The following is a 15,657-nucleotide window of genomic DNA, read 5'->3' as shown; positions in this document are numbered from 1 at the left end:
CAGAAATTGACACAACATTGTAAATCAACTATGACGAAAATTTTTACATAAAGAAAAATTGAGATGTCAAGCCTGCACACAGAGGGAGATGGGTAGGAGTCTGATATCCCATCTCGATGATTAACTGAATTTACTTCCCCTTTTCCCTTTAAATATTTTCATGGCTGAACAGTATCTTGGGAGTTGTTTTGGGAGAACATGAACCCACCTTCTCCAAGAATGCCAGCTTTCTCAGTAAAAGCAACTTCCCTTTCTACCACCAGCTGCCTCTTGGGTACTGACTTTTGAGTGGCACGCAGCCAGACCCAAGTTTGGTAACCAAGGCAGCATGAGACATTAAAGCATAGTGCAAGAAAGATGGACCCTGTAGAATAGAAAAGGTTTTGAATAATGAGAGAAAGAGTGGTGATATGTGGAAATAGCATAAGCAAAGACACAAACTAGCCTATTCTTTAATAGGCAACAAATCTGATTTGAATCTCAGAATGGCAGTTACATCTTTGATGTTCTGTGAAAGTGAACAGAGCATAGTTCCTGTAAGAGGCTCACATTTTCAGGGTACTAATTTTCCTTAGATGCTGAAAAAAAAAAATCTCCCTGCAGAAACAAAAACTGCCACTGGCTTCTTTCAAAGATCATTTCATTAAGGAGTTCCCATTGTGGCGCAGTGGAAATGAATCTGACGAGGAACCATGAGGTTGCGGGTTCGATCCCTGGCCTCGCTCAGTGGGTTAAGGATCCAGCGCTGCATTGAGCTGTGGCATAGGCCAGTGGCTACAGCTTTGATTAGACGCCTAGCCTGGGAACCTCCATGTGCCATGGGTGCAGCCCTAAAAAAAAAAGAAAAGAAAAGAAAAGAAAAGAAAATCATTTCATTAAATCATCTGTTCAAAGGAGTCTTTCTCCATCTCATGTTCAGGAGCACTGGAGCATGTCCATGCTCTGCAAGGTCCTAGGTCAAAATCACTTGGCTCTGGTATGACTGGCAGACATGAAACTCAAGATAAATGGTTGGCATTTTCATAAGCTCTTATCCTATATCACAGTGTTTAAATCTAAGGATGAATAAATTAATTTAAGGTCTTATAATCTCAATAATCCACTTTGCATTTATTATACAGCCAATCCAGGGCCTCTAACAAGGGATACTGGCAGTGCCAAGTATGACAAGGGGCAATAGTTCTTAGCTGAGCCTTTTGAATGTTGGCAGATGGAGCAAACTGTGGTTTTCATTCTGCTTATCTCATAAGGAATAAGTAAACTAGCCCAGCCAGAGAAGAAAGCTTCTTCCTTTACCCAGTGGAATGGAGATTACTAAAAGAGCCCTGCCCTTTGCAGAAACCATCTCACAGGAAAACTATTAAATTAGATGAACAGGATCTGACAATTTCCATGAAGGAAAATCATGCCCATCTCCAGGTTTTTTGAGCCACTTATAGTGGCTTGATGTAGTCGTCTGTGAAAAGTACGAGTCATCTGGGGCCTGCATTATTGAAATGCTTTTATCTGGCTACCCATGACTGGCCATTAGCAGCACTGTAAAGAGATTCAGTTTATACAGTGGGAATAAAGTGGGCTTCTGACATTTTATCATATTCCATTATGATTGCAGATTTATCTACTTCTCTTTGTAGTTCTATTAATTTCTGATTTATATATTTTGAGCATATTATTAAGAGCACACAAATTAAAAATGTAGATTAGGCCAAAAACTCAATGAGGAAATGAAGAGTAAAACAGTAACAATAGATGGCGGGGGGAAACACTAGAAATTCTAGAAGTGAAAAATATAGCAATAGCAAAAATTAAGAATTCAGTGGATGACTTTAATTCCAAATTAGGCACAGCTGAAGAATTGCTGAACTGAAAATTAGGTTAAAAGAATCTATCAAGATTAAAAACAGGCAGACAAAAGGATGGGAAAAGCAGAGAAGTAGGTAAAAGACCTCGACTATGTAGTGGAATATATAATACACAATTAATTGCTATTTCTCAAAGAGAAGCAAAAGTAATATTTGAGAAATTTCCAAGACTGATTAATTTAAGAAGCCCATGGGAGGCTTAAATATTCCAGGACCATCTTAATCCAATTTCAAGACTTGAGGTTTTGGGTCTACCCAGAGGACTAGAAGTTAAACTGGGAGAGCTCTTTTATTTCTGATTAGTCCTCCCTCCCAGGAAATTGAAATCCTCGACAGATCCTAGATTCCTATTGTTTTTGTCTCTAATTCCAGAAGCTTGCCAGAGTACAGCTCAGAATCTCAGCTATTATATCAGCTAACCATTAAGAGAAAAGGAATCTCTCTGTATTTCTAGCATGGAGAAATTGCGTTATCATCAGAGAATTGGTTGTAAAATGTTAGAGGAACTGGAGGAACACAAGGAAATGAATAACTCACCCAGAGGTCACAAAGCTGCCTCATGCCCTAGTGTGGAGCCCACTAACCCACACAATTGCCACAGTTTCCACCACTGCTGTTGAATGTCACCCACTGCTTCTAATCAGAAGCTCAGGAGTTAACCCCATTGATGCTGCAGAAACCAATCCCAAAATGTGGGGACTTCCAGTTACTATCAAAATTGGATAAATGGCTTCTTCCTCTACTAGCCCATCAGCATTAGACCACTAGAGAAAAACCTGGAGTTCTATAAAGTCAGATTTATTTGCTGGTTACAAGGGAAATACCAGAGGAACCACGGAGCAGCCCACCAAGCAAAAGAAACAATTGAGGTATTACAGGATGTGGGCTAAAGGTGGCATTTAGGTGAAATTTTTAAAAAGCAGTGTTTGGACAGATCAAAGAAAAATAGGGCTGTGGGTAAGGGATCCTCATGAGGTCTGGACTGCAAAGTGGACTCAGAGTCCTGCTTCCTTATAACCTAAAAAAGTCAAGATAGATGTGGAAGGCTGTGTCAAGCAACCACTTACCTGAAACTCCACCAATCAATTAAAACTCAAGGTTGCTTCTCTATATCAAAGTGGCCAAGGTCCTCTGGGCAAAAGTAAGATGTTTCATCCTTATTGATATGATTTCAAGTAACAAAATATTTTAGAGAAAAAATATTTTTCACAGGTAAGAGAGCATTAGCCACTTAAAAGAAGTGACAACAACCACAACTCTTCACAACATTACAACATTTTACAACAGCTTCATGTCCTTGGAGAAATATTGTTTGCCACTAACTTTGCAGTTGCCTTTATTGGTGGCTATGATGCCCCCCTTATGAATGGCAGGATAGATTTTACTTTCTTGGTCTGAGTTGATTTTTAGGTTCTCATTCCTTCCTTCTAATTTTAGTTTTCCACCAGTGTTTCCCATTGCCAGAACATAACTGGAAGGCAGCTGGTAAGAAGTCAAAAAGGTGTAGTTTTCAGGCTTTGTACACCTTGAAATGGACTGGAGATCCAAGAGGGACATCTATCCAGAGAACAGAGCTCATTAAGTTTGGCAAATGCCCTCAATAAAAAAGTAGCCTTGAATGATGGGAAACTCATCTTTCTAGTTTCCAATGTCTACTGAGAACTGAGTTGGTAGTTGCTACCTTTTCAGTTCTTTCTGACTATAGAGAAAATGATTTTTAGATTTGTCCCAGCTTTTAGTTGCTTAAACAGAATGATGATTTCGGTAAAATTATCCAGTTTTTTACCCATGCCCTCCACTTTTCAATCAGTCTTACACATTTCTATCAAAATGATCTACCTAAACACAGCTCTGATCGTATCAAGAGGTCAGCCTTGCATGTGCAAATGAGAAATGATCCCAGCCAGTCTGTGGGCAAGAACATCTTGCCTATGATGCTGACCTGAAAAAGGGATAATGTGAGCTCAGGACAGGGGCATTTTTATTAGATCACACAACCCAATGTCCTTCCATTCAGTGGAACCCAAAATATACTTTTCCAAGCAATGAATCATTTTCTGTAAAATTGAATCCACATGTTTTTAATTCATGGACAATTGACACATTAATAAATTGTATGGTGAGAACAAGCTGATAGCCTCAAACCTTCCAAAACTTGCAGGAAGGCTAGTTTCTCCAGTTATTTTCCTTAGAAACATGAAATTTACTAGGCTAAGAAAATAAATAAATAAATACAAACTCAACATGGTTTCAAACTGCCAAGCCCTAGAGGGACTTAGAATGTCTGTGGGAGGGGGACGGGTACTGTGGCCTAAGATAGTCTGTCCTTGGTTCCCTCTTGGCTGGCCTGGAATTCTCCACTGTTTTTGCCTTTAGTTCTTACCTCCAGATCAATGACATCAAATTTTTCATCCAGTAGATTTTACAGTTTTCAAAGGGCTTTCTCATCCAATGCCTCACTAGGTCTTCAGTAAAACCCCATAAAGTCAGTGTTTCTAACTAGCATTCTCCTCTGTATAATTGAGGAGATGAGACTCAGATAAATTAGCTATCTTGATCAAAAGTTCGAGATGTGATAGCCAGCCTCTAGGATGACTCAACTGGTCCTGGGACCATTTATATTGTACCAGGATTGAGCTCTCTGACCAATAGCAGTCAGCAGCAATAATGGTATGTCACATATAAGACTAGATGATTAAAAGGCTGAAGCTTCAGTTTTAGGGGCTTGTTCTTTCTCCCTCCCTCCCTCCTCCTCTCCTTCTCCCTTTTGCACTACTCAACCTGAAAGAGGCCCTCTGTCATATCAGGAGGGCATTCGAGCTACCTGCGAGAGACCCATGTGGGGAGGAACTGAAGTCTCCAGCCAAAAGCCAGCAAGGAACTGAAACCTATGAAAAGTCATATGAGTGAGCTTGGAAGTGAAGCCTTCAGCCCCAGTTAAGCCTTAGATAACTTCATTCCTGTCAAGAATTTAACTGCAGCTTCATTAGAGAGACCCTAAACCAGAACCACACAGGTAAGCCTTTCCTGGATTCCTCATTCTCAGGAACCAGGCCACAATAAATTGTCATTGCTTTAAGCCACTAAATTTTAGGGTCATTTGTTACATGTGTTCTACAATAGCATGCCAAAACAGTGATACAGTATCTGTCTCTCTCACCCTACAGGTGGGGAATCCTATATTCCTGTTAAACTTAAGACACACTAGATTTTTAGGTGATGGAGAAACTTAAAGAAATAAGTTTTGTATCTGGAAATACCGGACACATTTTTACCTTTATGCTGCACTTTCCCAGTCTTAAAAGCTTTTTGGCCATGGTATCTATTTGATCCTGACAGAATAGTCTCATTCTGGAACAAGCCCTTCCCTTTAATATCCACTTTCTAAGTCATAAATACACCTACCAGCCAGCTCTCATTCGCTACCTGAGTATCTACTTATCTCCAAGGCATCTTCCTTCTAAGCATTGTACTTTAGATACTTTTTGGTACTTACCTAATGAGCCTCTAAATCATTGAAGCATCAGGTCATAAAGAGCCTTATCTGCTGGACATCATGGCCAACTGGGCTACCAACAGTGTTTCTAAGTCAAGTCATGCTCAGTGAACATCTAAGAGTCTAACAAAGAGCTGCCCTATCTTTTATCTGGCTAATGAGCAGTCCCTGGGAGGTTCTTCCTATCTGAAGGGTTGGAGCTTCTGTTTCCTGTCTGAAGGGTTAGAGCTTGGCAAATGCTCTACACAATCAGAAATGGTCTACTCCCTGGGAGTTCCCATGTGGCTGAGCGATAACAAACCCAACTACTATCCATGAGGACGAGGGTTTAATCCCTGGCCTCTCTCAGTGGGTTAAACAATCGGGCATTGCCTTGAGCTGTGGTGTAGGTCACAAACATGGCTCGGATCCTGCATTGCTGTGGTGTAGGCCTGCAGCTGGCCCTCCTATTCAACCCCTAGCCTGGGAACTTCCATGTGACTCAGGTGCAGCCCTAAAAAGACAAAAGAAAAAAAATCCAAGAAAAAAAAAGAAATGGTCTACTCTCTGCTCCATAAATCTCAGCATCTCACTTCTGTTCCTCTTCATGGTCCTGAAATCTGAATGCATTTATCCCCCTTCCTCCCCTTATCCAGAATTATCCCCCACTCAAAGTCAGGACATATTTCACTGGATAAATGGATATTTTGTTTCCACACATGATTTGAAACTCTTTGAGTGGAGGGAGGGGAGCCAATAGTTACAGACCCCTGCTCAGGGGTAGGATCCACGCCAGGCACTGTGTGTAGATTATGAGTACATGGATGCCAGCCTTTTGTGAGGGAGTTTAGTGAATACTGCTGAGCGCTTGATTGACTAGGAGGCTCACCAGTGTCTGCCCACTCCTAATGTCTCCAGCAGATTTTGATAAATGATACAAAGGTCTAGCTCAAGCCCCAGAGCCCCTAGATTAGATTTTTCCTGAGGCCTCTAGTACACATGCCAAGCACTGTCTTACAGCCTCCACCCCCCATGCACAGCCCCTGACAGGGATGACTCTGGGCACGCAGCATGCCTGGCCACCACTGGTTGGCCCAGAGATGGATGCCTGACCCAAATTTGGCTCTCTCAAAGATGTAGGAGAGAGATCTCTAAGGGTCCGAGGAAGCTGGACCAGGCCTTTTAGTTAAAAGTCATAGAGGAGTTCCCCTTATGGCTCAGTGGGTTAAGAACCCAACTAGTATCCATAAGAATGCAGGTTTGATCCCTGGCCTTGCTCAGTGGGTTAAGGACCAGTCCTTGCACAAACTGCAGCGTAGGTCACAGAAGCAGCTTGGATTTGATGGGGCTGTGGCTGTGGCATAGGATTGCAGCTGCAGCTCAGACTGGACCACTAGCCAGGAACTTCCACATGTCACAAGTGTGGCCATTTAAAAAAAAAAAAAAAAAAAAAAAGTCATAGAGTTTGATCAGCATTGGCCTTGCGCCAAGATAACTCAGAATTACAAGGGAGCAGAAAATTCAGAATTAATGAGGAAATTGGTCTGCGATAGAAAGCAGAGTATAGGACCAAACGTCCTGAGAAACTCTGCAGTCTCCTGAGACTGGAATGGGTCAATTCCATACCTGCCCTTCTCTAGTTCCCAGGCAGAACCTCATTTCCTATCCTAGGATGCCCTCAGAATCACCCCTTGCAGTCCTTCAGTAATCTCCCTTTATATCTGGACTAGTTAGATGAGTTTCTGTTCTTGTAACTAGCAAGGCCTGAGTAAAACAACACCCAATATTTTTTGTTGTTGTTAAGCAGGGGATAAGGGGTAACTATTGAGATTTATACTGATTCTGAAATAGTGACGTTATCTTTAAGCCATAAAGTATACTTGTGTTATAGATCTTAAATATTCTTTAGTAAAAGCTTCTCATTTTATAGATGAGGAAAAATGTATCCAGAAAGGAGAAAGAGATATGCAGGTGAACAGCAATGACAAAACCAAGACCAGGACCCAGGTCCCTTCATATTGTCTAGGGTTCTATTACTTTGCCATCAATGACTCTGCTCTTTCCAATGACTATGGTCCCTGGGGCAGGCAAAACAGGTCGATATTAAAGAGAAATAGCAGAGATCATTAGTGTCTCCCCAGACCAACCTCACCAATGGATTCAGGCGGAATTTTGCTTAGATCTCAAGCACCCAAATGAAAAGATGAGAGAAGTGCTGATGTTGCATTTCTTTAAAGAGCTGGGTCAGAGACACAGAGGAGAGAAATGCAATGAGGTTACTGGCTGCCCACTTTAAAATACAATTCATATGCATCTTAAGAGAACACTAAGAAGGAAAGTTTATCAATTTTCCCATAAAAATATGAGGTCAGTCTGTTAATAAGAGAAAAATACTGCAACTTCTGGAGCAATTGTGCTGAGCAGGCTGAATTGCCTACAGAATGTCCTTGTCGTGTACATCCTTCCTATAATATACCCACTTGGTGATGTGGTGCTTGAAACAAAATCATTTTGTGTTACAATGTATTAGATTTCCAATAACAGAAAGAAAAAAAAAACCGTCTTTACTTGTCCCATCTCCTTATGCATTTTAGTACCTTAAATATTTTAATATTATTGCAATTACATGAAAATGTTCTCAAAGTATATTTACTAAGGATTAATAAAATTTAATTAATTAAATTTAATGTCTCAAAGAATTAAAGATGGGTAAGATGATTACCATTAAAAGATGCTAATCAGCCTAATAGATGGGCCAAGAGGATGCTAGGGAAAGGGAAATGGTCCCACAATTAGCTCACAGTAGGTGATAAATAGGCCCAAATACAGAGAAGCCCCATCACTATGGATGAAAAAGAGGATGCTCTCTTCTACCTTTAGCTATAACAAGAGTCACTACTAACATTTACTAGCATTTACTCTAGTAAATATGTTAAGCAATTTTTATGCATCATTCCACATAATCTTCATACAAACTCTATCAGTTACATAGTATTACTTTTTTGGGGGGGGGGGCACACCTGCAGCAAATGGAAGTTCCCAGGCTAGGGGCTGAATCAGAGGTGCAGCTGCCAGCCTATACCACAGCCAAGCCACAGCAACATGGGATCTGAGCCACATATGACATACCACAGCTCAGCTCATGACAACGCCAGATCCTTAATGCACTGAGGGAGGCCAGGGATTGAACCCAAGTCCTAACGGATACCAGTCAGGTTGTTACCACTGAACCGCAACAAGAACTCCCTTTCATTTTCCTTATTTTGTAAATTAAAAATTATAATGTTTAATATGGAAGTTAATTAACTTTACCAGGTCTACTGGCTAACGAAAGATAGATCTCAGAGATAAAATGTTGAGGACTTTCTCTCAATTTCTCATTTCTATCTCATTCTAAACATCGTTATCATTTAGCCTCCTTTTTGTGTCAGGAAACATAGGCAAAAATGGTTCTGGGGCCACATCCATACTGTTACTTTGTACTATCTTAAATATTTTAATATCCTTAAGAATATCATTACAAAAGCAATGGCAGAGGAATCTAAGATAAAACTCTCTAGTTTGCATATGAAAAATTCCAGGGAAGACTTTGATTGGCCTGACTTGGTTCACACACCCACCCCTAGTTCAGTCATTGTGTTCAAGAGGTTCTATGATTGTCCACATCTGCACCCATAACACAAACATATCCCTGTGAGCAATAAAACAGCTGCTGTGATTGGCAGCATCACCAGGATGCCATTATTATAGTAGGAAAGGAATTGGATGGATGCTATGCAGATAAAAATACACCCAGACATTCACCTGCTATGACAGAGATAGACCATGGAGTGGAGACTAAAGAACCATTCCAAGAAGTCAAAACATGAAGAGAGGCAGGGAGATATTCAATAACACAATGAATCCAGAAATCTTCAAGTATTTTAGATATGTCTGAAGAATAGGATGTGTATGGCAAGTAGGTTGAGATCTGAAATTGAAGGTCTTGAAGAACTTTGTATGATAACCTAAAGAGCTGATACTTTGTCCTGAAAACAATGGTGAATTGTGGAAGGATTTTACGCAAGAAGATAATATGATGAGTTCTCATTTTGAGATGAACAGTCTTAGGGTAGATATCCTAGAAAGCTTAAGAGAAAAAAAAATCAGTAAGAAACTGACAATTGTTTAGGCAAGAGAAAACAGCAGTGACAGTGGGAATGGTGATAAAGACATGGAGAACACCTATGCAAAGGAGGCAGATTAATAAAAGAAAGTCTAAAGCCTTACTGGGAATTAGGTTGTCCAAACTGTTCAGTGATACTCAACCTTCATGGACCACCAGCAGGGCCACCAACAGGGCAGAGAACCAAAGATATCAAAGGAAACATAACCCAAATCCTGCTGTCTCCCAGAAGTAGCAGAAGCAATAGCAACTGCATCCCCACCATCTATAGGTCTTAAACTTAAGCTGCTGGTTTTGCAATCTATAAGGGACACTTTAATCCCAGAGCCTTAGAGATGGAATTATGGGTACAGAAACTTCTCCTGTAAGTGTTTCAACCAACCAATAGAATTTAACATCTCGGACTCTCAGGCCATAGTGTGCACATGAAAAGAGCTTGGCCTTGAGGACAGACAGATCTGGGTTTGGTCCCTGGCTCTGACACCTCCTGTTTCCTGGGACCAGGAAGTCTCTAAGCCTCTAAGCCTCTAAGCCCCAGTTTTCCCAGGAGATATTTCCCTAGCAATAATGCCATTTCTTTCTCAGGGGTTTTGTGAGAACTAAAAATAATAACACATGTAACAGTAAAACAAACTTCAAATGTGGTTAGAGATGAATCCGTTTAAATCACTAATTTGTTTTACTAAAGGGGACAAAGGAACAAAAGCCCAAATATGGGAGAGTCAATATTTCTTACTTACAACTCAATTCTTGCTGTTCATACACTGAGGTAACAGAATGAAGGTAAAATGTCATACATAATGAGTTTATAATCAGTGTGCACATTAAAATTGAAGTGAATTAATTCAACTTCTCTCACATTTTTTAACCAAATACATTTTCTTCTTGAACATATAATGAATAAATGGAATCTCTGACCACAACAGAAGTAAATTTTGCAATAATCACAGCCATGCAGTTAAGGGCTACATTCCAAAGAAGACAGCAATAAATATTTGTACTTAAATGGCAGGCCATCACAGGAGAGTTTTTTTTTTTTTCCCCAGCAAATAACAGTGAGAAATTTGATGTAATAATTGAGTGTACCTGCAGATATGATTTCAAAAGAACATCTGTCCCACCTGACTATAGTTCCCTCTTGCTTGTCATTTAAATTGTAATTAAAATTGATTTATAAACACTCTTTAACCTCTTATCTTCAATCCCTTATCATCAAGACAAAGCATAATGAACCAGCCCAAGGCTTTCTATTCCCACAGTCACTTGGGTTAAGTTCTCTTTTTAGCTCCTATTGGCTTTAAATCTGTTGAGATTTATAGCAAGAGCCCAGCCACAATTGTAACCAAGAAAAACTGTGAATGGAAAAATATGGCTTTGATTTTCTTTTTCCACATATGGAAAGTACCCAGCATAATACCTGGCCTGAAGAAGGAGCTCCTACACAGGCAACAGAGGTCTCTCTGCTTCCTGTCCAGTCTGCACCCTACCTTGCCCTATGAAGGCTGGCAAAGGAAGTCTGACCATTTAAGTCCCCCCCCCCCCCCGGTGACTCTGCCACATTTGCTATATGGCTTTTTCTAAACCCAAACCAGAAAATGGAGATGTGCATGAGGCCCACAAAGTCAGGAATCTTTCATGATAAACAATCATAAATCATACATGTGGAATATCTACTTTCCTCTTAACGAAAAAAATAAGTGACTCTTTGCCTTTCCACTCACCCGGCTTCTCTTTGCTCTCATAGACTGGCTAGGGTCCATGATCATACAAGCCATGCCTTAGAAGCTACTAGAAGAAAAAAAAGAAGAAAAAAAAAACCCTCAAATTAGTACAAGAAACCTGCATTAACAAGGTGTCTCAAAAATAAGGATCTCTGGGAGTTCCCGTCGTGGTGCAGTGGTTAATGAATCCGACTAGGAACCATGAGGTTGCGGGTTCGGTCCCTGCCCTTGCTCAGCGGGTTAACGATCCGGTGTTGCTGTGAGCTGTGGTGTAGGTCGCAGACACGGCTTGGATCCCGCGTTGCTGTGGCTCTGGTGTAAGCCGGTGGCTACGGCTCCGATTCGACCCCTAGCCTGGGAGCCTCCATATGCCGCGGGAGCGGCCCAAGAAATAGCAAAAAGACAAAAAAATAAAATAAAAAAAAATAAGGATCTCTGATTGCAAATGCACATCAGAGAATTCTAATACAGGTGGCCCTGGATTTAAACTTGCTGACCTTATGATGCTCCCTATGTTTACACCATAGTCAAGACCGAATTCCATATAGATGGTTTCTAATTTCTGCAAGCAATGCTTCAGTATTCTGATCAACAGCCTAAGGGCTCACCACAGTTGGCAGTAACTCAGTTAACATCACCTGCAGGTGCACATAGAGTAAGTGAATCTCTTGCAAACTGTGCTCTACTTTATCTTTGCATATTTTCTTTAAACTTTCAAATCCCTTGCTCTTCACTGTGTCAAAGAAGAAGGAAATTTGATGGATTACACAGAACGTCAAAACTACCTCCCCCAAAAGGCAAGACAATCCATCTCTTTGAAAGGGACACATGAGAGCTTAACTTAATCTAGAAAAAATGAATGCGAACGAGCAAACTTCCAAGACCAGACTGTCACGCTCGATGAACAAACACAACCGTGAAGTCCAAGGAAACATGTCTGGAGACTATGAGGAGCACTGAGCCAATGCAATAGATGGTCTTTTCAGAAGTGAAAAGGAATTATTTATCAGAAGGAAAACCTTTGCTTTGTGCAATGGGTGGCTGAAGCCATGCTCCACTTCCTTGCTTAGTTGTATAGAGCTAAGTCTATATAAGGCTAAATCTACATACGCTAAGTCTTTATATAAGCTTAGTCAAGGAAGAATTTTAAAGGAGCTTCCTTATCTGATAGGCAGTCAGTGGTCTAGAAGTAGGTATAATGGATATTCTAATGTTCTAACAAGGCATTCTTTTGAAGTGTAGAACTTGTGCCAGGAGAGGACATACCAAGATGAGTGATTTTCCCTGAGGCTTTTTGGAAGGGAAGGAATAAAAACACCCAACACCTGCTCCCTAAAAGTCAAAGTTAAGGAAGACTATTAGAGTAGACTAGGGTTGTCTGATTCAAGTTCTACTAGCCAGAATAGACTTCAAGAACCCTAAAAGTAAACTCACCAATAGCACTGTACTGGTGTACTGGTTCCAACAGAAAAATCTAAATATTCTGGTCCAGGAGTTCCCACTGTGGCTCAGTGGGTTAAAAAAACCCCAATTGCCTTGCTCAGTGTGTCAAGGATCTGGCATTGCCCCAAGCTGCAGCACAGGCTGCAGATGTGGCTTGGACCCCGCATGGCTGTGGCCATGGCATAGGCAACTACAGCTCTGATTCGACCCCTAGCCCAGGAAATTCCATATGACACAGGTGTGGCCATGTTAAAAAAAAAAAAAAGAAAAAAAATGTTCTGGTCCAGGCTGGAGCTAGAAGCACTTCTAAATTTGACCACCTGACATCGTTATTTCCACATTGAAAAAGCAATGGGTGAGCATGTAAATGAGACAAATGACAAAAAAAAGACCCCAGAGATCAGGCATGTGGCCCTCAAGCAGAATATGGGTAAATAAATGCATCATTCCTTGGTCTAGAAGAATCCACTAAAACATGCAAGACTAGTCATCAAATGAGATATCAGGAGTTCCCGTCGTGGCGCAGTGGTTAACGAATCCGACTAGGAACCATGAGGTTGCGGGTTCGGTCCCTGCCCTTGCTCAGTGGGTTAACGGTCCGGCGTTGCCGTGAGCTGTGGTGTAGGTTGCAGACGCGGCTCGGATCCTGCGTTGCTGTGGCTCTGGCGTAGGCCGGTGGCTGCAGCTCCGATTCGACCCCTAGCCTGGGAACCTCCATATGCCGCGGAAGCGGCCCAAGAAATAGCAACAACAACGACAAAAGACAAAAAAAAAGAGATATCATGTAGCAGCCACAGAAGTGCCAGACAGGCTGACCTGTCTCTCCAGCGATTGCACCAGAATTTTGAACTGATCAGGAACTTGGGGACAGGGAAAAGTCCACAGGATAGAAATATTAACTCCCTGATAAAGGGACAGGTCAGGGATTGAACAATTAGTTTGAGAACATTATACCAAGTGAAATAAATCAGTATAAAAGGTTACATACCATATGATTCCATTTCTGTGAAAAGTTCAGAACAAGTAAATCTATAGAGACAGAAAGTATATTTAGTGGTGCCTAGTGCTAGGGGAGCAGCAGCAGGGATTGAGAGTAACTGTTGATGGATACTAGGTTTTACAGATGATGAAAATGTTCTAAATATATATGGTGGTGATACACAGTTCTGAATATAAATAATATAAATTATTAAGTCATACATTTGAAATGGGTAAATTTTATGGATGGGTAAGTTTTATGGTATCCAAATCATATCTCACTAAAGATTTTTTTGAAAGAAATGTACCATATTTTATTGTCTCCAAAGAAATGGAAATAATTGTCTCCTATGGGGACTATATAAGCTTTAAAGGATCTGCTTATCTCATTCTCCTCACAAAAAGGTTTAGCAGGGAGAGGCCATATATTATAGCATAGGCCCTGGAGTCAGATTCTCTGGGTTCAAATATCAGTTGTGTTTTATATAGTTGTATGATTCCATGCCTTGGTTTCCTCATCTGCAAAATAGGATATAATAAAACCTACCTTGCTGAGCTATGGGAAGTCTTAAATAAAAAAGGATTTAGCACAGTGCCTGATATGAAGTTAAGTACAAAATGAATATTTAGTGTTCAAAAAGATTTTTAATATGTTTTTCGTGGGTTTTTTGTTTGTTTGTTTTATGGCCGCATCCTTGGCATATGTAAGTTCTCAAGCTAGGCATCAAATCAGAGTTGTAGCTGCCAGCCTACACCACAGCAACAGCAATGCAAGAGCCGAGATACATCTGCAACCTACACCACAGCTCACCTCAACACCAGATCCTTAACCCACTGAGCAGGGCCAGGGATCGAACCCACGTTCTCGTAGATACTTGTTGGGTTCATTACCACTGAACCACAACGGGAGCTCCAAAAATGGATTTTAAAAATATGCATATTTACTTACGTATAAAATATTCTCTCTGCAAGGTCCAAGAAACTGATAAAGTTTACCGCATGGGGGCAAGAATCTGAGTACCTTGGTAAAGGGTGCAGGAGGGAAATATTTGACTACCTAAATCATTTTTGTATTCTCAGAGTTTTGAATCAAGTAAGTTTATTATACATGCAATGAAAATTGCATTTAATTAGTTTCTGAAAAAGCAACAGAACTTTATTTGTACCCATATTAGTCTTACAAACTATACTAGCTATGCTTGCATGATTCAGGATCAGACAGAGCCAATCTAATACCTGCAGATAAAGTAACAATCTTGGTAAAGGCATGTATCTCATCTAGAGAAAATTTCAGTTCAGTGGACAAATTTTTATTGAAAGCAATAGATAATGTTATTGCTTCAGAGAGAAAACTGGTTGATGTAAAATCAAATGGGCATCATGAGGATATGGTAGGTAGTTAGGAACGTGGAACCTGTAACTAGACTGCTTGGTTTGAATTCCAGCTTTGCCACTCATGATTTTTAACCTCTCAGTAACTCAGCTTTCTCATCTGAAAAATGTGGATAGTACTAGAGGGTTTCTGTAAGGATGGAATGAAGTAACAGAACAGAAACTAGAGCATAGTACTTGCTATATGAATGTCAGTTTGTAGAATCAGAGTTATTGGAGTTCCAGGGAAATTATTTGCAAGCACTGACACAGAGGCACAGAAGAATTATCTGAAAAGTTAAATGACAATGTTGAAAAGCCAAGCTACCATTTGAGAAAAGTGTTTCATGTCAACAACAAAAACATGTTTAGAGGCAAACATATTAGAAACGATGCATGTCTAAGGAAGAAAAAGCAATAACAACTATAAAGACACAAATTATCAATGATTTAGTTGAAAAGATTTTTAATGGAAAGAAAGAGAGACAGGAGGAAGAGAAAGAGAAAGAAAAGGAGGAAAAGAATATGTTGCCGGGGAAGGGTCCTTCTGTTATACACAGTCTGAGGATTTCAGGACATTAGTGAACATCAAAATCAGAAATGAAAAATGTTGGGAAAGGCAACTCTAATTTTGGACACATT

At 40.5% G+C, this 15,657-nt stretch overlaps 1 protein-coding gene across 4 annotated transcripts in view; it reads right to left on the bottom strand.

Annotated features, from left to right (window-relative positions):
• The window catches only part of LOC146406294 (uncharacterized), an 840,349-nt gene that overhangs the window by 790,838 nt on the left and 33,854 nt on the right, over positions 1-15,657 (bottom strand). For 2 of the 4 annotated variants that reach the window (XR_014808994.1, XR_014808990.1), the window contains exon 2: positions 11,224-11,287. The exons of 1 other annotated variant lie outside the window; for it this stretch is intronic. The gene's annotated coding sequence lies outside the window, so the exon portion shown is untranslated. Of the gene's footprint in view, positions 1-11,223; positions 11,291-15,657 lie in introns of all 4 variants that reach the window. One more of the 4 variants, XR_014808995.1, reaches the window with a different exon arrangement.

Source organism: Sus scrofa, chromosome 1, assembly GCF_054392235.1.
Source record: "Sus scrofa isolate SSC_HxYL_T2T_F1_AM1 chromosome 1, Sscrofa_HxYL_maternal_Yorkshire_Landrace_v2.0, whole genome shotgun sequence".
NCBI lineage: Eukaryota > Metazoa > Chordata > Mammalia > Artiodactyla > Suidae > Sus > Sus scrofa.
This window is presented reverse-complemented; position numbering and strand designations above follow the sequence as displayed.